The following is a 24,182-nucleotide window of genomic DNA, read 5'->3' as shown; positions in this document are numbered from 1 at the left end:
AGGACACTCCAAGAGCTATGATGGAGGCCCAGTATCCCTTAGTCCCCGATGCGCCGGGGTCTCACAATGGCTATAACATTCCGCTGCTGGACGCGAGGTCCACGTGTTATGGCTCCTGAATGTCACGGTCACATACCAATAGTTCAGAACGCAAACCCCTTAGGTGCTCGTCAAACAATTTAAGGGGTTTGTACTATATCAAACGCCTCTTTCCGGTGGCAATGTGTCGCTTAACGTAGATTTCATGGAAAAGCCTAACCACATATTTATGCCTCCTTGTTATCAAGCATACAAGAAATGAATAAATATATTAAATAATTACCCTATATTTTCAATCTACTCAACAGTCTTATTCCTTTCTAGGAGCACGAATCTGCCCTATACATGCCTGCGATCCTTTCCTGTCACGTCACAGGAGCCAGAGCCTTGTTGTACTTGACAGAGAGCAACTTCACAACCTCTTCAAAAGAAGCGAAGGTGTAACAGATGTATTTCACTGAGGATTAAACGTGCAATAAATCAGCACTGTTTATGCCATCAATCACACGTTTTTGCTTAGTTCCCTGGCATATCTGCAGGCGAGATGCGTTCCTATAAAATCATTCATTGATTTGTTGATGCTGTCTGAAATACCAGTATTGTTTCCAAAATATGAGGCTCCAGAACATCCACAACATCTTGTACAGTCGTCATCATAAATAAGCCGCCCACGCACACACACATACACATAAATTGTTACTGCTTATATACATGAAGAGGTAAAGCTATCGATGGAAAAGCTATCCTGATATGGCGTGATACCATTGAGGTAGAATCCTGCCCTAAGCATAAGGAGCTAGATATCTTAAAATTAATGAGTGATGCATTCAGTGAATAACCACAGCCCTTTTCGCTACCGCTCGCTCTGAATCGCAAATGATATGGCCGTTCCTTCTTCTTTATTTGCGCGACGAATCAGACACAGATACAAACAGATGCAGAGGGTCGCCGGCTCTTATATGAAGATTGAGCGGGGTTAGGGTGTCCTGAATGCTGTGCTGACACTAGTTGCTGAGGCTGTTTTATGGCAGCCATATTTTGCAGCTTTGTGACAGGAGATTCCCGTAAGTATCGAACCATGCAAGTGGAACGGGAAACAACTACGTGGTCAACAGACACAGTGACGTCTAAAAACAAGTTTTTATTGTGTGCGTGGTTTATACCATGCAATTAGAAATCTTTGAGAACGTCACAAAGGAAGTTCACCCAGGAAACGTCACACGCACTACGTGAATCTAGCAAATGTCCTGGTAAGTGCTGCTTACCGCCGATGGGGTATAGCCCCGATTGTACACGTTCCGCAGCCGTATAAAAATATCCGCACTAAACACGGCCTCTCAACCGCAGCCGCTCTGTGGTGCGGTCACAAAAATCAGTGGCTCTAACTTAGAATTGTCCGCATGCCGATCACACATCTATTTGACGGGTAAAACTATACGCACAGGATGTCAGAGAAATTTACTGAATAATGGGAAATGTTTTAGTGGTAAATGCAATGTGAACGGTGATCTAGTGTCACTAACACAGCTGCTAAAGTTGGTCCCAAGGATAAATTTGAACTCATATTCTTCAGCACAGCAGCCGTTGATGTTAAATCATGTGATCCAGCTCCGCGTGAAAAAAGCATACATACATACATACATACATACATACATACATACATACATACATACATACATACATACATACATACATACATACATACATACATACATACATACATACATTCCACAAACGGACAGCTTGGTGTCATCAGCTACCACCAAGTTTCAATGGAGATGGCATGAATATCCGTCCTTCTATGGCATCGCCTAACCACCCTGCCGCCTGTTTAGCCATCCAGCGACAATCGTAGCGCATTTCTTGCTTTAACATTACTAGGCATGATCGCATGTAGCTGAAAAGAGCTACATTATATGAACTCCAATAAAGATCATTTTGCGAACAAAGGTTAAATTCGAGTGCCAATTACTTTTTATCTTGACAGGAGAAGATGACAGGGCAGTATCTACAATTCGACAAAAATCTGCGCTGCGGTACTCTTCGATCTGCATACCCGTTAAACCAAATGTAGTAGTGTTTCTAGGGGCAGGGCGTTTAAGGCATTACCCAAATGCACTAGGAAACAAGGAAAATAATATCCTTCACGGATGACTGTGCAGCAGGCACTTTTAAGCAACAGGGCATAGAGAAATGAAACCTCAGCAGGACTTAGCCACGCTGAGCACTACAAACAAAGGCAGTTCACGCTCACGTAACATGTTCGCGTCGCAGATCTGCACGGATACAAAATATATCATATATGTATCCTGCTCGTACAACACAGGTGCAATACATCCTTCATACATAAAAAGGAAGGTGCCTATCCTTATATGTATGGCAAATAGACGACCATGCTGCTGCAGAAATGCACATACATACTTTGCAATGCGTGCCGTTTGGATACATTCCTAGTTTACCTCTCCGCAGAATACAGGTGCAGTTATCAACGTATGTAGGCTGAAACACAGAGAAAATAGGACGTTAGAATAAAAAAACCACAAGCATTACTTACTTTTTTAATTTTTTTCACCAATGAGTGTTTTCATTGTGTCGCATATGAGTGTTTTAATGTTTTCACCTCTACGTCCGTAATTTCATACTCGAGAAAGTACTGTTACAATGTGCTGAAGAAGTATCTTCATAAGAGTACCCCATAAGTGCGAGTTGGTGCACATACTAACAGGAATAAACAGCACAGCCATTGCAGAGACCACAGGACCGAAAGAAACCCAAAATTGTTTAATCAATTCGCACTCGTGTGTGTGTCTTCCCGTCCTATGGTATGCGTGAAACTTGCGCTGTTTATTTACATCCGGGCATGTTCGCCTAGTAGCACTCCCAAATTTTCCGACAAGACGGGCACGCTTGCTTTACAGAGACTATACATTGTATGTCAAAGTACATTGCGCTGTGCTCGGGCACGCAATATGTTTTCGGTGCTCAGTCTTACGAAAACTGTTTAACAGACTGCTTCTGCTAAGGATATATCAAAGGTGAACTTTACTGCCGAGATACGTTATTAATTTTGTGTGATAGTTTGGCGAGGCGAGTGGACTGACGTGTACCTGCTATGGGCTTTCGTTTTTTTTCTCACCTCTAAATGAATTATTCTGGAAAGTGACGTTAATGAACTAGGTCATATTGTCGTCTTCTTCATGAGTTCTGAACCGTTTGAATGAGGAGAACTACTTTGTTACGGATGAGCCATCCGTACAAATAAGTATATTACAAAGGAGGTTTATTGGCGTTCGTAACGACATCCGGTTCTAGGATGCACCGAGCACAGTCCCCTAGCTCAAACCTTTGCAGCGCGCTTGATGCTGCACTCACATTCGTTATTTTTCTTACAATGGCCGCGCGGAAAATAAAGGAGCCATCCTGGCGACTTTGTTTTCTGGAAGGACGGTAGAGTGATGATAGGGCTTGAGACGCTGAACGTGAACGACTTCGCCGTTAGGACGTCGCATGTAGGACGGTGGCGTTTGCGGCTCAACCAGGTATTTAACGGGTGACGTCCTCTCGAAGACGCAGTATGGCCAGTCGTACTTCGGAAGGAGTTTTGAAGCGAGCCCAGGCATGCGGTGTGGCACTAAGAACCTGACGAGGGCGCCCGCGAGAAACGTGGGGGTCGAGGACTGGGCGTCGCGAACAGCTTCTTGACGGTTCTGGCCGTCAGAGGGTAATCGGTGGGCCAGCTGGCGACATTCTTCGACGTGTCTGGCGGCTTCCGAGATCGGCAGGCATTCGAATGGGTCCGGCCGGTAGGGCAGAATGGTGTCAATTGTGTGCGAAAGATGACGGCCGTAAAGAACGTAAAAGGGTGAGAATTCGGTAGTGGCGTGAGTCGCGATGTTGAAGCCGTAGGTGACAAACAGAACTAGGTCCCAGTTAGAGGGATGAGGTGAGACATACATGGTGAGCATGTCACCAAGAGTTCGATTAATGCATTCTGTGGTACCGTTATTCTGTGGGTGATAAGTAGTGCATTTACGATGAACAATAGCGCATTCAGCAAGCAGTTGTTCGATGACTTCAGGTAAGAAGGCGCGGCCTCTGTCGCTTAAAAGTTGGCGTGGACCTCCATGACTAAGGAGGAAACGGCGTCGTACGAGATTGGCTACCTTCTACACCATAGCATTTGGTAGCGCAGCAGTCTCCGCATAACGTGTTAAGGGGTCCACCGCAACGATTATCCACCTGTTGCCTGTTGGAGTCAAGGGAAATGGCCCATAGCGATCTATGCCCACGCGATCAAATGGTCGGGATGGGTATCGAAAAGGCTGGAGTTCACCGGCGGAGTTGTGCGGTGGCGTTTGGCGGCATTGCCACTCGTGACAAGAGCGGACGAAGTTTCGGGCGAAATTGCACATTCCCCGCCAGTAATAGCGGTGTCGAAGTCTTTCGTAGGTCTTGAAGACTCCCACGTAGCCACACTGAACCTCGACGTGGAAGGAGGAGCAGAGCTCTGATCGCAAGATTCTCGCATCGACGAGCAACCAGGTGCGTCCCTCTGGAGCATAGTTGCGTCAATAGATCAGCTTCTCTCGAATCGCAACATGAGAAACTTGGCGCCGAAGCGTTCGTGACGCTGGAACTTTCGACGTATCCGAGAGAAGGTCGAACAGAAATGGCAGTCCAAGGATCCTTACGCTGTGCAGCAGCGATAGTGTGAAAATCCAGAGAGGCCAATATGCAGTAGCAGGAGGAGTCGCGACTGACTTTCCCGGGGAAGCAGCAATCGGGATAGCGCGTCAGCGTCAGAGTGCTTTCGCCTGGAACGGTACGCCACGCGGATGTCATGTTCTTGAATAGCCGGCCCTATGCGTCTTCTAGCGTCGACAGCCAACATAGTCGTGGTGGTCGCTCACTACGTCGAAAGATCGGCCGTATAAGGATGTGCGAAACTTACCAAACGCCCACACAATAGATAAACACTCCTTTTCTGTTACGCTGCAATTGGTCTCCACCTTTGTTAACGTGCGACTCGCGTATGTGACAACGTATTCTGTGTTTCCAGATTGACGCTGTGCCAACACAGCACCAAGACCTACACAGCTTACATCGGCATGGGTTTCGGTTGGCTCTGGAGGGCCAAAATGGCGAAGAACGGGTGGCGTCGTGAGAAGGTGGTGCAAAGTTCTGAAGGCGGTGTCACACTCTGGCGACCAAGATGAGAGATCTCTAGCGCCACCAAGGAGCTGCGTGAGGGACGATATAATGGACGCATAGTTTCGAACGAATCGCCGGAAGTAAGAGCAGAGGCCGATGAAACTGCGCAGCTCTTTCATAGTGATAGGTTTTGGGGACGCAGTAACAGCACGTAGCTTCTCAAGATGTGGGCGAATGCCCTCCTTTGACATGACATGACCTCAAGTTGTGAGCTGAGGAACAGCAAATCGACACTTCTTCAGGTTACGTTGCAACCCGGTGTGATAAAGCAAGTGCGTACATGCTGGAGGCGGAGCCGGTGCGTTGCGAAATCAGGAGTGAACAACACAATGTCTTCCAGATAGCAAAGACATATTTTCCATTTGAGGCCACGCAGAACAGTGTCCACAATTCTTTCAAACGTAGCAGGTGCGTTGGAAAGTCAGAAAGGCATGACGTTGAATTCATATAAGCCATCAGGTGTGACAAAGGCAGTTTTCGGGCGATCAGCCTCTGCCAACACAACCTTCCAGTAGCCTGACCAGAAATTCAGTGAAGAGAAGAACTCGGCTTACTGCAAACAGTCCAGAGCATCACCCATGCGTGGTAATGGGTGGACCTGCTTCAGCGTGGTCTTGTTCAAATGTCGAAGATCAACACAGAAGCGGATGGAACCGTCTTTCTTTGTGACGAGTATCACGGAGGAGGCCCATGGGCTCTGTGAAGGTTGAATGACGCCTCGGCGGAGCATGTCATCAACCTGGTCTGCAATGACGCGACGTTTCGTAGCGGACACGCGCTATGGTCTTTGTCGCAGCGGTGAGTGAGAGCCAGTGTCGATGTGATGCTCCTCTGTGGATGCAAGGCCAAGAGATGTTTGCGCAAAGTCGAAAGAAGGGTGGAAGTGTTGAAGGATTGCGAGAAGTTGAGAACGCTGCGAATGTGCCAGATCTTCGGCGACGAATGGTCTGAACACACCAGTCCATGTTGAATCGGGGATGGAGAGGGCACTCAGTTCATGGACGGCAGAAGAAGGTGCTTCGTCGAGGACAAAGACAATTTGTGTTGAATCGACCGACTCGACGTAACCAAGGCATTCGCGGCGGAGCAGTGATAACGGCGATGAAAGATGATTGTAAATGGGCATCGTGCTGACACCGGCGGCAAGGTCAAGAGCTGCAAAGGGCAAAGGAAGCGCTTTTCGGGTAACAAAGGGATGAGAGAGCATGATGAAGACCATCCCATCGGATATAGTACTACACAAGACTGGTACGAATGGTAAAGAGCACGGAAGAATGCAGGTGTCTACTTTCACGACAATTTTAGCGGCAGGATGAGCATCGACTGACGCCAGGTCACCAAGGCGGGAAAGTTCAATCTCAGCCCGAGTGCAATTGATGATGGCATTGTGCCGTGAGAGAAATCCTATCCTAGAATAACGGCGTGGGAGCATGATAAAATAACTATGAACTCAATCGTGTATAAAACGACCTTTATTGTCACACGGGCTGTGCAAGCAGCGGTAGGGCAAATGAGTTGAGCACCCGCCGTTCGAAGCGACAATCCAGACAGAGGCATCGCCACTTTGCGGTGCGAGCGGAAAACGTGGAATCCATAACTGAAATAGCGGCACCGGTATCGACGAGGGCGACTGTAGCGGCATCTTTGATAAACACGTCAATGACATTGGCAGGTAAAGGAGGAGGAAGTCAGCATGTCGACACTTGTAAAGTTTTGCCTCGGGAACTGCGTCGTCTAGTTTCCCTTTTTGTTATAGAGACGGGTCGTCTACGCATAGGGGAAAGTGATTGGCGACGTGGGGAGCGTGACTGGAGGCGTTCGAAGCGAGGACGGCGATCCGCCTGGGAGCGAGCTGGTGATTGTTCGAAGGATCGATTGGTCCAAGGCACATTTGAATCAGGCTGCACATAGGGCGCTCGTCGATCGTCATCGAACACCTGCGATCGACGGCGGCAGCATAAGAAGGGTGGCATTATCACGCTCATTGACGGCAATATGATGCACATATAATGGCGAAGATTGCCGTCGATGGAACGACAAATGCAGCAGGAAGACAACATCACAGCAATGGGATGATGTTACTGAAGGGAAGACAATGATAAAACGACAGCCTGACAACGAAGACATGAGGACGATGGTGTGACGATGATGGCCCATTGACTGCAGAATAACTAGTATCGGACGACAAAGCCAGAATGACGACGACGCAACGACCACGATGGCATCGCGACCACGGTCAGATGTCTAGTGGCCCAAGCTACTAGACAACTGGGACCACTCCATCATAGCAGCAGGCTAACGAGAACAGTATGACGAAAGTCAGATTACGGAGAAGGAATGACAGCACTTGAACGATCAAGACGCAATCACAATGGTTAGAAGGAATGCATGACCGCTGTATTAGGACCATGCAATGACCACGATCACATCGCCACCACGAGCCCTTACCTAGTGGCCCAACCTGTTATACAACTTGGGCTATGGTGCGTGGGGCAGAAGGCATGACGACAACATCATTATGACATTAACGTCACGAAGCTCGAATGACGACCGTCGAAGGACCGCGACGGCATCGCAACCAGCAGCCAATACATGGTGGCCTAAGCTAGTAATTAATTGGGCAATTTAGTCGGCGTAATACGATGGGCAGACAGGCAGACAGACTCAAACAATGGAAATAAGCAAAAAATGATCTTCGCATTAAAAATCAACTCTAATAAAAAGGGGCAAATAAAAATTCGAGACCGGGACCGTGAGGTGGCCAATAGAGCTGCTACTGCTACGCCACCGCCACAGCTCGCCACAGTGCTTCTCCAGTCCTTATAATAATCGCTTTTTAAAGTTGTCAGCGCCTGCTCTCAAATATTTTTGATAATTTCAGCACTTTCGAGGCTGATTCTTGAGCACCTCACGGGAATTCTGCTCTAGCGTTTCGCCCTATAGCGTATTCATAACCTAAAATCACTTCTAAACGCCTCTTTTTATATAATATCAAGCCCTCCGCCGCGCAGGCGCTAATTTTCAAAGAAGTGTGCTACAATTCGTACCAGTTTCAGGTTGTTTACTCGGCATTCCACGCAACAAATTTGATGACTGAAAGAGTGAGAGCAGCTCTTTGCATTTTCTAACTACTGTGTTCTTAAAGCAGTAGGAAGCTCCACGGAATGTGGTTGCGGAAAAGATTTAGCCTTATCGTTCCGCCTTGCCTCGAAGACGACAAAAAACGGAAGACACCTTGTCGAGACTGAAGTGTGAAACGGCGGAAGCCTGACACCATTGCTAATGGTGATTTGTTGCGTCGGATACACCACGGAGGCACACAACTCGTACACTTTTATGTGAATGTTTGTTTGTTTATTAAGTGTCTGCAATGTCTTAACGTAGTTTGTGTCCACCTGGAACTGTTAGCAGCGCCGTTTGTGGATCAGGAGGAGACGCGGTGTCGGAGTGGAGATGGCCATCGTAATCATCCACTTCGCTCGACTGATTTGCATTTGCTGGGCTTGCCGCAGCATGATGGCGGTCACGGCGCTTCCGAGCTTCATTTAATTTGGTACCTGGAGATGCATCGAGTCGCTTCAAGCGCATTGCCTCTCCCGCGTTGACCCTTCGCGTCCCTGAACTCTGTGGTGTGAGACGCGCCTCGCCGCCCTGATGCATGCGACGTATACGCTCAGCCTCTCTTGAGCGCCGCTTGCGTTCAGCGGCGGCCGCACATCCCGTGTTTGGAGACACTGGTTTGGCGAGACTAGGCATCCTTCCCAGGCGATACCGCAAAGTAAACTACTGCCACCGCCGCCGCCACACCACACTTAAGCAGACGGTCGCCACGCGCGCCTCGCGACAGTGACGTCAGGTCACACAGCGCCCAATCGGGAGGCCACCTCAAGCGCCTGACGACAGTGACGTCAGGGCGCACCATCGAACACACGGCCCCCACGCGTGCCCATTAGGTGAGTCATCCCGCGCAGCGCCGAACTATCCCGACACCCGCACTTGATGGCAGTGACGTCATGCACGTGACCCAATGAGGAGGCGCCCACCTGTGCCGGGCGACCGTGACGTCATGACACAGAGGAGACCAACCAGGGGGCCGGATAGCTGTGATAGTTTCTGCTACCGGCAGATGACCTTGACAATGAGCCGTTAAAGGCTTCCGTCTTAATATGGATTGTTTGTGAGCACGTCCACCGCAGCTTCTGACTCTTCGAATAAAGAATCCCACTGACTAGCACGGACCGACCATAGGTGAGGCTTCTTGTAGTGTTTCTTGGTTTTACCGTTGCAATGTCGAGTACAAATATAAGTGTCACTGTAAACAAAACGAATATGGAAGAGGGATAAAAATCCCCCGGAAACAGACGAGAGACCAGATGAAAAAGACGACGAGACTAACTAGCCAGCTGACAGGTCTAGCGGGATAACTACAACGTACCAAGCCCAGTTCCCCACTTTGCGAAGAACAATATTTTTTGTCACCCAATCAACCTTCGCAATCTAGGACATAATTTCGGGCACAAAAACATTTTAATTTATGCTTCATGAACTGTATTTACTGATACTTACTATATATGTACGATTCACATATATTTTATAATTCAATTTGCATCTTTGTTCTGGAAATGGTGGTAATAGAAATTGCTGGTCAACTTGCTGGTTGCAGAACGCTGTAAATAAAGGTACACAAAATTAAACGAGTTACGGGTGCATGGTTACACCCTCAAAAATCAAGCTAAAAGAATATAAAAACACGACCTTTCAATAAATCCAATTTTTAACTAAATAACTTAAATCTTGGTAAACTAATATCGCTAAACAGTTGGGTCATTTCAACGGAACAGCTTTGAAATTGCTCCGTTTGCATTTTGCTAGTGGAACGTAAATTTTTCACTTACCAGAGGCAGAGTACTGGCATATCTGCCTAAACGGAAATTCAACTGACGTGGTGAACGTTCAAAAATTAAAATTTTTAGTGGGAGTTCTATATTATGTTTTTTTTTTTTAGAAAGAGCTATGATCAGTATCTTCTAATTTTTTGCAAAGTGGGTTTTTATTTGCACGGCCACTCTTAAAAACGTGGCATTGACGAAAGCAAGTGACAAATTTATATTGGAAACCATCATAATTGCGTAAAAATACTTCACACAATTTCGCAGAAACTCCTCTTGCTCGTTATAAGTAATGTTATAATGTTATAAGAAGGGTGCAATTTCATACACCCTTTACGCGCCGATGAATATTCCGGACTCTGCCTTCACAATCACATATTATTTGAGCACTAAGTCGAGCAGATAGCACAATGTTTTTTTTTTTTGTGATGCCAGCACTGTCACTAAGAAACCGAAACTATTGAAACCTTTCACTCAAATAGCCAATATGAGCGCCTACACTATACCTACGCAAAATTCATAATAAACGGAGCCAGGTCAATTCAATTAGTTTTTAAAGCTGCGATGGGAGTTTGTCGTGTCCGCCGCGCGTCCAGACAAAACACCTTGCTATAGCGTGTTAAATAGCGGCACTGTCTCAGGGGCCTCCTTTTCCTGCTCTTAAGAATTCTTGTTGCTGATAATTGTCAATGAGCTTTTTATACCTGCAACACCACCTTTATCGTCTGAGGTGACGAAAGTGACTATGAAACTAAGGATGTGCTGGAATATTTTGCAAAGGATCGCGCTAAAATGTCGCACCATCTAGCGCACTCAGTTACTATTCTATCAACACCAAGTAACCGAACTTCCAGCGGTTATTACTACTTTAAATTGCCTGGAAATGAACATTCCGAATAGAGCTTCTATCATTGTGATGCTAGAACGCAGCGAACTTTTCTTCAAGTTGACAGAGGATTGAGATTTGGAGCATGCGTTGAGCCTAATTTCGTCAAGTGCAGCGAAATTATTATGATGGTCGAAGTAGATATTCGCCATCGCACGTAAAAGGATATGATTATTGTTGGCATGTTCAGAAGGTTTTCTTCTTCTATCCGTTGAAGAATGTCACTGGTGAGTGCCTTAAAAATGCTATTATTAGTCTTAGGATACTTGAAACATTTTATGTTCTGAGTGTACCTATTTATGGGCGTCTCTAACTGTGTTTCCACCAAATTGAGTCAATGGGTAGTTAACGGTCTAATCGGTAGAACAACGGTCCGTTGTGCTCACTGCACTGGGTTTGAAAGCAGATGTTGGACGAACTTGGGTGAATGGATATACGGGGCCGTGCAACAAAACTACTTCATGGGAACTTGATAATCAGTAAGTCGCACCAGGTATGTGCCACCTATTCAGCGGCAACAAAATACTCTTGAAAGTTTCTGAGGTGCTGGGAAGAATCGAATGCGTATCATATATCTTGAGATAATCTTGTCAAAATATGTATCTGCAAATGTGCTAGGCGCGGAATTTGCGGTGGCATCGCTATATGACGCAGCGTGTCTAGCGGAAATTACAACAGAGAAGGCCGGCTGCATACACGCCTTATAGATGACGCTGGCAGATTGATGCGCGGATTCATTGGTTCGGTGCTACTCGATTAAGGCGACGTTTATTCTGAGTTGGGTTCTGTCGGAATTTTTACTAGCCCCAAAGTAGTTAAAAACCTAATTAGTGATTTTTTAATATTCCATTATGCATTTCAAATTTTTTTGCATGTAATGTCCGCCTCTTCGAGGAGACCAGCTCATGGACTACAATTGTGCTATCGGCCACATGCAATATGTAAAAATCTTTGAAAGTGTTCGCTGAAACACACCGCATGGTTATCAGCAGCAGCGTTGCCAACTACTGCTTGGTAATCTGCCAATGTATCATGCTAGTCTTCCGTCAGGTATAGTTCAGCACAATGCGTTGGCGGGCTAGTTGGTGCGAATCCATGAATACTTTGTTTAGCGCAAAACGACAGAGACAAGAAAGACGACAGGACAAGGTATAGCTTCGAGTGGCCGATTTTCCAGGCTCACACGTGTTTATCGCTGATGCGTAGCAGGTACTACCACCCCCATGGCCATGTGAGCCTCTGGTGCCGTGAATTAAGAGTTAAATACTGCAACATAGAGTTCTATTTTTGTTATTACAAATGAGTCTCTATCTTGCCCACGCACTTCATGTGGAGGTTCTGGGTCCCGCATTGACCACCACCAATTTCTGTTTTCCTTCGATAATAACTTCTCCTTTCTTAACGATTGCTACATTTCAATTGAGAACCTGGTTCATTTCTGTATTACGTCCTTGTGTGTTGACTAAGACAAATTGGGTTCATTTGTTTGCCAGCGTTTATCATTCTAGATTTCGTATATGTCACTACGAATGGGACATTTCCAACCATGCATATTGTACTTAATTCGCTAGTGGAAATAGTTGCAACATATTGACAAACCTACATACTTACCTAATAGGAAAGATGAGCCCAGTAAAAGTGCCGGTAATATCATGGTGGCCAATAGTCTGAAAGTATTACAGACTGAAAGTAGTGCGTGTTCTCATTTACCTCCAGAGGTGCAGAACTACACTGGCGGACAACATTCTGTGGCTATGGAAGGAAACCAACGGACGCGAGGCTGCTGCACATGTGATACCGCGCCAAGCAGTCTGACAGCATTGGACAGTATTTTTTTTTTTTGCTTGCTCGGAACAAACGCTGAACCAATGCAGCTTCTAAGTGCAACTGTTTAGCGTTTCCCCCATAAGCGGATGGGAAAAGCCGCGAAATAAGTAAAGCTTTACGCTCAGTGGTGTGTTCTGTGTTATTTATCGGTTGCTAATAAGGTGTTTAAATTTTGTCTTCCACTGCTTAAAATGACGGGGATTAAAATGCGGGACTCTTTTTCCGAAGCGCTCTCACTTCTGCTCGCGTTATCTCCGTAGCTTTCCTTTCGCAGCCAACGAAAGTTGTGCGGCGAGTATAGAAACGCTCGCACAACCTGTAGTGTACCGGTTTTGCTGAATACTATAAGCTAAGAAAAAAATCTGGTTACCTAATAAAAATTTATTTGGTAAAAATTTGGCAACACTGTGGTTGCCTGCTTTGTGCACAAAGCGGCAATATTTTGTCGCTCTACACCATATCATCTGTTTATTTTAGGTTAATGCCTTGAAAAAAGGCGCGTTCGTAGCAGTGGTCTTTCCAATGACAAATATATTGACCTGAAAATTCTAGATTTTCCCTCTAGCACCTTCGAGTACAGAGGACACCACAGTCTCATCATTATTCTGAGCTTTATTAAGACGTGCTACAAGCAGAACATTGGTTAGATGAACTGTTACGACTTTCCGATATACCCTCTAGATAACGTGCATCATCTCAATCTTGTGGAAAAGAAATCATGAGCGAAATTCCACATTGCGTAGATAACTTATCAGTGAAGCTGTTTAGCAGACGACAAAGATGTGACACAGAATTTTGAATAAAGTTTGGAGCTCATTTAATGTAATTTCTATATACATTCGCGTCGACGATGGGACCGCCGCCCTGAGGAGCCGGAGGAAACTAGACTCCCCTGACGCTTCCAAAGGAACGCCCCAACAGAAGAGTGGAAAGAAAGGAACGTAGATGCCCTAGCGCTGCAAAAGCCAACAAAGAGAGGGCCATGCGAACGCGAACGTGGCCGATGCGCATCAAAGTGTAGTATCTGTTCTTATCAGCTTAATATCTGGTAGGGGTTTTATTTGAACCCAAGATATTAAACATATTTTAAAAGGTTGCCGGAGTGCATGAATCCCGCTTCACCTCCATCGCGGATCGGCCTGCCATTCGACTATCTTCGCGATTGGCTCACCGTTTTTGCACACGCACACGAAAAAACGCACGAAAGCCTAGCCGTAAACAGCTTCGCTTTCAAGGTTTCCTCACACGACCAACAGCAGCCTTTCAATAACGATAGCATTTTTAGTTAAAATTGCTTAACTTTCCAGAATGGCTGCTGTAAGTACAGGAAAATTTATTTTGATTTTGTTTATTGCTTATTTATAGCAATATATCTTTGGCGCCGAATGATGCTAGTCTCAGAAAACGTAACGTCTGCGTCGAGTGAAAATACTGCAAATTGAATGGAAAAGGGAGGACCAAGCCTGGAACTGCCACATCATTGCGTTCTTGTCAATGAGTTCATTCATGATCTAAGTATTTCTGTGCACGTGTACAACAATTTTACGTCTCCCCATGTAAGCTTGGTCTAAGCTTCTCTACATGAAAATCTATGTTTTTTAAAGGAGGAATGTATAAATGAGCTATATATATATATCTTGTAAAGGGGTGTATTTAATAATTCAGCTGGTATATTCAAGCGTAACCGAGAAGTCAGATGACGCAGAGCAGGAACCGCTGAATGACCGAGTTGTTATCTCTCTCTCTTTCGTGCAAAGCACAGGCAATCCGGCTGGCTCACTGGTAGCACTGCAATCATCTACTAGACAATCTGGCTCGCCTTGTCCGTGTGCTCTTCTTCCTTACAGTTGCCCCCGGTGTAAAAGCGGAGCCATCCTGGCGACTTGGAACATGGATACGAGCGGGTCATATTATTGTTTCAGGCGGTGAACGTGAACAACATCCCGACCACGGCGGCGCCTGTAAGATGTCGGTGTAACAGGCTCTACGAAATAGCTAACCGAGAACGGTGCGTTCGATAATACGTTATGGTCAGTCATACTTCGTGAAAAGGCGTAGCACAAGGTACGGACAGCAAGATAAGTGTGCCGGGGATGAAGTTCGGGTTGGTAGTGTCGCCATCACGATTGAATTGTCGTCGTTCTTGGTCGTCGGAGGTGAAATTTCAGGCCCACTGACGGAATGTCTCGCCCTCTCTCGCAACGGCTGAAATAGGAGCACATTCTCACACGTGTGGTTGATAAGGTAAAACCGTATAGATGGCAGGGGGAGAATCGGGGCCGTATAGAAGAAATTAGAGGGCAAATTTTATAGTACTTCGCGTAGCCATATTATATGCGTGCGTGACAAACGGGAGAATGATTCCCCATCTTGTGTGATCGCATGAAACGCACATGGCTATCATGCCAATGATGGTTCGGATGAAACGCTCCGTAAGGTCTTTATTTTGAGGATTGTACGGCGTGCTGGCTCGGTGAACAACGCGGCATTGAGCTAGCAGTGCTTCAGCTAACTGCGTCAAAAAACACGACCTCTATCACTCAGCAGTTCCCGAGGTGGGCCACGACGAAGAAAGAAAAAGATGGAGTACAAAGGATGCAACTTCAGTGGCGGTGGCTGCAGGTAGAGCGGTGGTTGCGGCATACCATGTAAGGTGATCAACTGTTACAGTAATCCATCCTTTGCCAACAGGTGTTAGCGCTAGCGGTCCGTACCAGTCATTTTCCACAGGGCGGAAGTCAGGAGCAGGGCACAGAAACGGCTGTAATGAACCGTCGGCCGGATGAGACGCGGAATGTGGCGTCGGCATTGCGGGCATAAGCGCATAATTTTTTTAACATAGCTAAACAATCCTCGGCAGCAGTAAAGATGGCGCAGGCGCTCATAAGTCTTCGGGACACCTGCATGTGCCTATTGTGGATCGGTGTGGAAAGACGCGCACATATTGGAGCGCAAAGTTCTCGGGATAAAAAGTAGCTACCTGCGAGTATCGCACTAATAGTTGCGTCAAAAGAAGAGGTTCCGGACAGCGAAATGAGCAGCTTGGCCACGCAGGGAATCGGAGACGGGAGATGCAGGATAGCCAGAAAGGGGATCCGAAAGAGAGGCCGCCCAGGTATCCTCGCGCTGTTCTGGTGCGAAGGTATGGATGTAGACCGAAGACACAGCCTCAAAGGTGGGGAGGGAGGCAGTGGCGGCTGGCAGCGGAGAGCCTGACAGAGCGTCGGCGTCAGTCTGCCTGCGGCCGGAGCGGTGACTACGTGTATGTCGTAGTCTTGAATGCAAAGAAGAGCCCAACGGGTAAGGTGCCCAGATGGGTTTTTTAAAAGAGGATAACCAACAAAGGGTGTGATGGTCAATAACCAAGTTTAACGGCCGGTCGCGTAAATAAGGGTGGAACTTTCCGAGTTTTGAAACGATAGCCAGACATTCTCTTTCCTTGACGCTATAATTTCCTTCCACTTTGGGCAATGCACGACTGGCGAAAGCGACGACGTACTCGGAGTAGCGAGGTTTGCGCCGCGCATGGACAGCGCCGATGCCAGTACTGCTGGCTTCGGTATGCATTTCAGTTGGGGCGGTGGGGTCGTAGTGTCGCAGTATAGGCGGAGCCGTGAGAAGACGGCGTAAGGTCACGAACATGGTGCAGCATGCAGGAGACCAGCGGGTAGGTCTTTGGCACCACATAAGAGTTGCATCAGAGGTGATATAATCGAGGCAAAGTTGCGAGCAAAACCCCGGGAGTAAGAACAGAGGTCGATGAAGGCGTGGAGTTCTTTGAGTGTGTTAGGTTTTGGAAACTTTGCCACAGCCCAAAGTTTTTGTGTGTCGGAAGAGATTTCGTCTTGGGATACCATGCGACCTAGAATCACCAAATTGCGTGCGGCGAACTGGGACTTTTTCACGTTCAGTTGCAGGGCTGCATTGGTCGAGGGCACCAACACTTGCCTGAGGCGGATAAGATTTCTTTTGAAATGGGGGGCGTACACCACGATGTTGTCTCGGTAGGATAAACGCATGCTCCGTTTCAGACCGCACAAAATATTTCCATAATTCATTCAAACGTTGGAGACGCATTGCATAGTTCAAATGGCATCACGTTAAATTTGTATAAACCGTCTGGAGTTATGAATGCGGTGTTGGCGCAATCAAGTGTTAACATCGGGACCTGCCTGTAGCCCAAGCGTAAATCCAACGAAGAAAAGAATTCAGCGCGATGCTGAGGCGCGGTCAGGGGCAATCATCTTCGCGAAGTCATCCGTTACTGAACCAGAGCTGTGAGCTGCAATTGGAGATAGGAAAGCGCTATCGGCATTCAGACTTTCAATGTCAAATTCGGAAGTATTAGAAACGCTGTCCAAGAACATGCTGGCTGGAAGCACTTGAGAGCACAGGCTGAAATTCAGAAGTGGAACAGCGACGCCGTTATTAGTAATCGTCACGAGCGTATGCGGAAGAGCAAGGTTCCGGTTAAAAACACGTCATAGAGGGGGCGAAGCACATATTCGCCGTCAGGTATCTGGGACTGTGCGGTCAAAGCGATGAAAGTGACTGCCTCAGGTGACAGACGCACATCTTGAAACGAGCACAAGTGCGGTAGGGCGGTGCTCTGAGCATCGGCGATTTGAGGCAGTTCCAACTGAGGAACGCCGATTTCGCAATCCATGAGAGCGGACTGGTAGGATAAAAAGTCCAATCCAAGGATAACGTCGTGAGGGCAGTTGTTCATCATAGCAGAGAGAGCAGGAGTAGTGCGGCCGGCAATACTTAAACCAGCAGTGCTCATTCCATGGACAACCAGCATGCCGATTTCGGCCACACGAAGCACTCGGGCTGCTGCTGGGGTGAAGACCTTCTTTAAACGTCTACGTAGGCTAGTACTTATCACAGAAACGTGGGCTCCAGTTTCGACAAGTGCTTGGGCAGGTACGCCGTCTATTTTAACGTTCAATTACACATCTGTTTGTGGGCACAGACAGAGGATTTGCTGCAGTATTATACAATGCAGCACCACCTCCGAGGGCTGCATTTGTTAGTTTTCCGAAAGGGTGCTACCAAAAGCCACAGGGGACGAAAAGCGACGTGGCTGCGGCGAACGGCAAGATGGGCGACCTGTTTCCGGTGAATGAGATTGGCGTCCGCGCGGCGATGATGGGCGACTGTAGCACGTGTTCCTAGCAGAGTTGTCGGCTGTGTTAGACTCGTGGGTGGGCGAAATATTGCGGGCATTTTGATTAAAACGGCTCAGCGTGCGAGGCGTTGAGGGCCACGAGTTGCGACAGTATCGGGAAGCATGACCAGGGTGCGACAGGTGAAACATGTTAGCTGGTCGTCCGCAGTTCTGCATTCAGTCGGGTTGCGATAATGCGGAGAGAAGCGTCAGGGTGGATCGAAAATTGTAGAAGGGCGTTCGTTGGCTCTGGGGTTGGCAACAGCGCAGATAGAATGTAGGTCAATGTTTTCAAGTTCCTGGTGAACTATGGCTTGTACGAGGAGAACTGAAAAAGGGTGGCATGACGGCTACGCCAACAGAGAGCTTCGGACGTCATCGCGTCCTGTTCAGGCCAAACGATTCGCACCAGGTCCTTTGATGGTGACGCATGCTGCTGTGTGGGCTGATCTTGACACGTCGACGTTGCGGCAGCATTGGGAAGTCTGGCGAATGGTTGCAAGACGCGCGGCTTTTGGCCTGCTCGAATTGTCGGCACACTTTAATGATAGCATCAACTGTAGAGCAGCTTTTGCACATGAGCAGTGTAAAGGCATCGTCACCAATGCTTTTAAGCACGTGCCCGACCTTTTCAGCTTCTGTCATGTCGTGATCAGCTTCACGACAAAGTGCCAGAACGTCCTGGATGTACGAGACATAGGACTCCATGGGGGATTCGGCGTGGAAGGCCAGCTCCTGCATTGTGGCGATTTTACGGCCGGCTGGTTTGACGAACAAGTCTGTAAACTTCTCTTTGCATTGGTCTCAGCTGGTTAGCTCCTCTTCGGTGTTTTCGTACCACACATTTGCCGTGCCTCTTCGGTAGAACTACAGGTTAGCTAGCATAAGCGTAGGGTCCCATCTGTTGATTCCACTCATGCGTTCGTACAGAGTTACCCACTCTTCAACGTAGGCGCCATAGGTCCCGCAGAACATTCCAGGATCCTTGGGTTGCACAACCACAACGGAAGGTGACAGTGATGCAGCTGGCGACAGTGACGTTTGAGGCGGCAACGACGTTGATTCCGCGTGCTCACCGTCAACAATGGTGCGGACTGTGATGCGACGTCTACTGCGGAGCTCCGTTTCGAGTTGTGGTACTCTGCACCCTGGATATGCTGCGGCGATTGTGGGAGTATAGAAAGACTGTATTTACATTATATATACAAGATGAGTCTGAGTAGTTAAGATGGCTGACCACCAACAGCACGCAGCAGCCAGCGTCTCGCGATATTCTTCTTTCTCTCTCTTCTTTCAGCCTTCCGTAACAATACAGTCCGTATATACAGTTCTTGTGCTAAATTGCGTATGCACGCGATCCGATGGTTGAAACTGAATCAGTGCTAAGTTGAGCCCGCGGCATTGACGTAATTACAAACATCACCATGCAAGAACTGCTATGAAAAACAAGTGCGCAAACTTAAATGCCTGCACATCAAACGTGCGTTTCGCAAATACAATCAAGAAAAGCATTTCAAAGTGTCATACGGCCATTATCAGCAGCTGTATATCAATGTTCTGTCAGAACTCGCCTTTACAATAATATTGTTGTTTCGTGGAGCACAGACAACTCATTTGCATGGCGCAGCCAACTTTGGCATTTGTGCCCTTGTTCAAAGGTCTATAAATATTTACTGGAGCCTCCTATTCTTATTTTTTATGTGTCATCTGACGCTTTCATCACACTTCTCTGATAACTTCGTTCCTCTAGACCAAGCGCCTTGTTTATGGCTTTTGAAAGTAAGAAATTGTTTATGAGAAACATGTAGCAGAGTTCAAATCTATTGAAAATCTAGCATTTCAAGAGCTCCCGAGCGTTATTTTATGCCGTTGCCCAAGAATAACTCTGAAAGCCATCAGGATGAAATTTAGTGAACATGTGGGAACACTGTCACAAATTCATATGACAGGTCAAGCGCGTGAGAACGAAATATATGAGCGATATGCTCTATTTAAGCAATACTTTCAGTTTCTTGAAAAAGATATACATAACCTGTAGCTTACAGTTGGTGTGAATTGCGGGGAAACACGAATAATTGAGGCTAATTAGGAGAGTTGCAAATGAGTATTGAACCTTCATGTTTCTCCTATTGTCATGCTTCTTAGGATGTTTGTGTAGTTGTTGACGGTGCAAGACTTCTTTTGGAACATCCCTTGTACCCCGTCCGCCGCACAGAGGCGTCACTCAAGATTCAAGGCAAGAACTACTGCAACATAAACTTCGGCGACTATCTAGAAGCAGTTACTGTCGTTGCATGTATTAATAAGATTTATAGACTGAGCGCGATCCCGAGTGAAATGTTTACGCCGACAGAAAACTATTCAGTGTACATCGTAACTATATATGCTTACCGATATTTGGCGACTGCTTTTCTGCCAACCTTAAGGGAAATTATGCTCGTGCACCTACAAGCCACAACGCAGATGCGTCTTCTCGGATATCTCCACTTGGCCTGTGAGGTAATATAAGGTTGATTTGCCGAGGCCAGCGGCCTGTTCCCATTCTCGCTCCTGACCTTTTCCTTTTTCGACGACCTTCCAGGTTCCTATGTGCTAAAAGAGCCTACGAAAATATCGCGCCTTCCTGACGCACTAAAGATTATGAAAACTTTTTTCACATATAAAATATGAGCAACCGCCATTTTCCTGGATCCGTGTTCTCATTACCTAGCATTTTTATGAGCTTAAATATCTGCGATGCACAAATCCTAAAGCACTCCGAGGAACTGCATTTCTTCTCGTCCGGTTTTCTTCCTCTCTGTCTCTTCCATTTTCGCTCATCTCAAAGCTTTACCAAACACGTCTATGCGTAGCCAGCATGTTTCTGTGCTTTTGGGAACGGAAATATGCAAGATCCTTAGGGTAGCAATATTGGCTTCTTCTTAAGAATCGTAATGCGTATTTTTCGTGAAACACGTAATCGTGAAGTGCCAATAAACTTGCTTGCAAGATTTCGATAGCCGCTGCAAGTGCCATCAAGGCGGATGACAAAAAGTGGCCAGACGTGCGTTTATATGCATTTCGCCAAGCGGCTCGAATCATTCCACCATCCCTAACCTTATCCTCCATATAGAGAAGTCAATTCACCCTAAGGCGCATTTGTCCCTACGCTGGAGTGTTTAGCTGAGCTCGACGATCAGATCTCGTTTTAATAGGCTGAATATACTCGACTATATGGTATCCTTGTAAGTGTAGATATACAGCGACATCTTGTAAGCAATTTTCAGGGAGTGTTTCAATTCGGCGAGTCATTTGAGGGGCAACATCTTAGAAAATGTAGTTTAATTACAGAGAACACTGCCTTTATTGCTGCTGCTGGAAATACCATGAGCACAGTAAGCTGGGGGATACTTTCTTTGAGGCCCTGCCAAGTTTTACGCTCCTTGGGTAGGGTTTTGGGCAGATGTAGAAAGTCAAGCCGCTTTTACAAGTACAACGCTGAGTTTTGAATTCTCGAACATCCTTTAAACTGCGATAAACTCTTCCCAGCTGTCATAGTATTGGTGCCGGTCAGCGACGAACTTGTTTTGCTACCGCAGTGATTCTCTACTTGCCTCATAAGAACAGCAACGGAAAGCCGATATGCTTCTTAGTGATTCACGCAGCGATGCATACAGCACTGTACCTCCGAATTACCGGAACCTGCCTCATGACTGCTACAAAGCCACAAGTAGAGACATTTCCAACTTGCATGATGGAAATGTGAGCTTAAGCTAAACTGTCAGAGAAGAGATTCCTCTTTCAGTGTGCAAACGTGTCTCACACTGCATCAATTATATGAGCGATTTCTTTCCAAGCAGGCTGTCACGATCCACCCCGTGTCGTGAACAAGGGAGGGCTTCTCAGCGTGGTGGTGCTGAAAGATTACTGACCGGCGAGCTGCCGTGCTCGTCGGTGTTTATTGTGGTGCGGGTGACCACTGTTGCCTGCCGAGCTATAGCAGGCCGCCGAGCTTGGCGGGCGAACCAAGATTATGTCCGAGGGGGCGTCACCTACTTGCTACAACCCCTCACCCCCAGTTTGTTTGTTAAAATAAAAAACAAACGTCCAAGTTCAAACAAATGTCCAAGTTCACACTATGAGGCTCTGCCTCTACCCTTGCTGGGTCGACAGTGCCTGCTACCCAGGCGAGTAACGGTCTGGTGGCCTCCGCCGTCGAGTACTCCGCCTGGGCACCGGTGTTGACGGGTCGGGTGTGGCAACGCCGGGTGCTGCCTGGGCCAGCCTTGCTCCATCCGGGGGGTCCGTAGTGGTCGGCCTTGCGAGTGGTGCCGGGCTTGACACCGGTCCCACGGGTGCCGCACCACTGGCTACGGTTGCCGCCTCCGAGGTAGGTGGTACTCCGCTAGAAGCGACTGGTGCTGCCGCTAGTCCTCCTGCGGGCTGGAACTCAGTGGCAGTCGAGGATGCTGGCCGGGTCCCGAGGCGTGGTCTGACATGGTCGGCGTGTCTATGCCACATGGCCCCGTCTGGCATGCGGACGAGCAGCGATGAGGCACTGGCAGGAGACACCACCTGTCCGGCAGACCAGGGTGAGCCAGGACGGAAGTTCCTGGCGAAAACTGGAGCTCCCGACTCTGGCAAAGGCCCGGGACGGCATCCTTGGTCAGCAGCCAGCTTCTGCTTCAGCTGCTTCAAAAGCACTGTGGATCGAAGGTCCGGATGCAAGACGTGCAAGGGTGTCTTGACCATCCGACCCAGCAGGAGCTCACAGGGGGCACGGCCAGTGACATCGTGAGGTGTGGTTCGGTACTGGAATAGTATCCGAGCAATCTGCGTCCGGAAATCCCCAGTCTGGCTCTTCTTGAGCTTGTCTTTGATGGTTTGCACCACCCGCTCGGCTGCACCATTTGAAGCAGGGTGGTACGGTGGAACCATCATCCGGCGGATTCCGTTTTTCGTCAGCCAGGCCAGGTACTCTGCGCTGGCGAAAGCAGGACCATTGTCGGACACGATGACATCTGGCAACCCCTGGGCGGCGAAGACCTGTCGTAGCGCTGCAATGGTCGCGCCTGCTGATGGGGTGGTGACGGGTATAACCTCTACCCACTTTGTAAAGGCGTCCACCACCACCAGGAAGTAATGGCCCTTGAAGGGTCCCCCAAAATCCACATGTAGGCGGGACCAGGGTCTCTGTGGGAACGGCCAGGGGGTGATTTCCACACGACGCGAGGCTCGCTGATTCTCCTGGCAGATTTGGCAGCTCTGCACCAAATGCGCGATGTCTTGGTCCAGGCCAGGCCACCAAACATGGGACCGGGCCACCATCTTAGTCTTTTCTATCCCTGGATGACCCGCGTGCAGCAACTGCAGAACCCTGGACCGGAGACTTTGTGGGATCACCACCCTCGAACCCCACAGTAGGCAGCCCTGCTGCAAGCTCAGCTCAGCGGCCTTGTGGCTATAGGCCTGCTGCACCAATTCCTCTCCACGGGACACCGCCTTGACCACCTGAGACAGGACTGGGTCCCGGCTGGTCGCTTGAGATACCGCAGATCTGGAGAGCACCTCCGGGTACGCGTGTTCCAACATGAACACTTCAGCAGGTTCTGGAACAGCATCAGGCACCTCTGGCAGGGGCAGGCGGCTCAGGGCATCAGCAGGTCCCAGGTCCTTTCCCGGACGGTAAACCAGCTGGTAGCTGTAAGCTGCCAGCCTCAAGGCCCAGCGTACTACTCGAGGCGATGCCTGCACAGGAACTGCCTTGTCAGGCCCCAGCAGCCCCAACAGCGGCTTGTGGTCTGTGACCGCCTCGAACTTCCGGCCCCAAAGGTACTGGTGGAAGCGTTCGACACCGAACATGAGGGCCAAACCTTCCTTGTCCAGCTGGCTGTAACGTTGTTCTGCAGCATGAAGCCGTCGGGAAGCAAACGACACAGGGTGTTCCTGGCCATCTTTGTCCCGGTGTGCCAGGACGGCTCCCACACCGTACGGCGACGCATCTACGGTAAGGACTACAGGCTTAGCAGGATCGAAATGCACCAGCACTGGAGCCTTGGTGATTAGCTCCTTGCTGCGCTGGAAGGCCTGGTCCTGCTCCTTCTTCCAGACCCATTGCTGACCATCTCGAAGCAGAAGATGGAGCGGCTGTAGATGCTGCGACAGGTTCGGCAGAAAACTC

General features: G+C 48.1%; 1 long non-coding RNA gene and 1 other non-coding gene across 3 annotated transcripts in view; one reads left to right on the top strand and one right to left on the bottom strand.

Moving 5' to 3' along the window:
- The window catches only part of LOC126537720 (uncharacterized), a 38,860-nt gene extending 18,352 nt beyond the window's left edge, over positions 1 to 20,508 (bottom strand). For both annotated transcript variants that reach the window (XR_011893643.1, XR_011893644.1), the window contains exons 1-4: positions 20,414 to 20,508; positions 12,637 to 12,692; positions 9,817 to 9,917; positions 2,461 to 2,538 (exon numbers count right to left, since the gene is read on the bottom strand). This is a non-coding gene — a long non-coding RNA (uncharacterized lncRNA). The remainder of the gene's footprint in view (positions 1 to 2,460; positions 2,539 to 9,816; positions 9,918 to 12,636; positions 12,693 to 20,413) is intronic.
- On the top strand, positions 13,844 to 14,028 carry LOC126538007 (U2 spliceosomal RNA). Its single transcript, XR_007600895.1, has one exon. It is a non-coding gene; the product is annotated as a U2 spliceosomal RNA (small nuclear RNA).
- Positions 20,509 to 24,182: the final 3,674 nt, after the last annotated feature.

This window comes from Dermacentor andersoni, chromosome 4, assembly GCF_023375885.2.
Source record: "Dermacentor andersoni chromosome 4, qqDerAnde1_hic_scaffold, whole genome shotgun sequence".
NCBI lineage: Eukaryota > Metazoa > Arthropoda > Arachnida > Ixodida > Ixodidae > Dermacentor > Dermacentor andersoni.
This window is presented reverse-complemented; position numbering and strand designations above follow the sequence as displayed.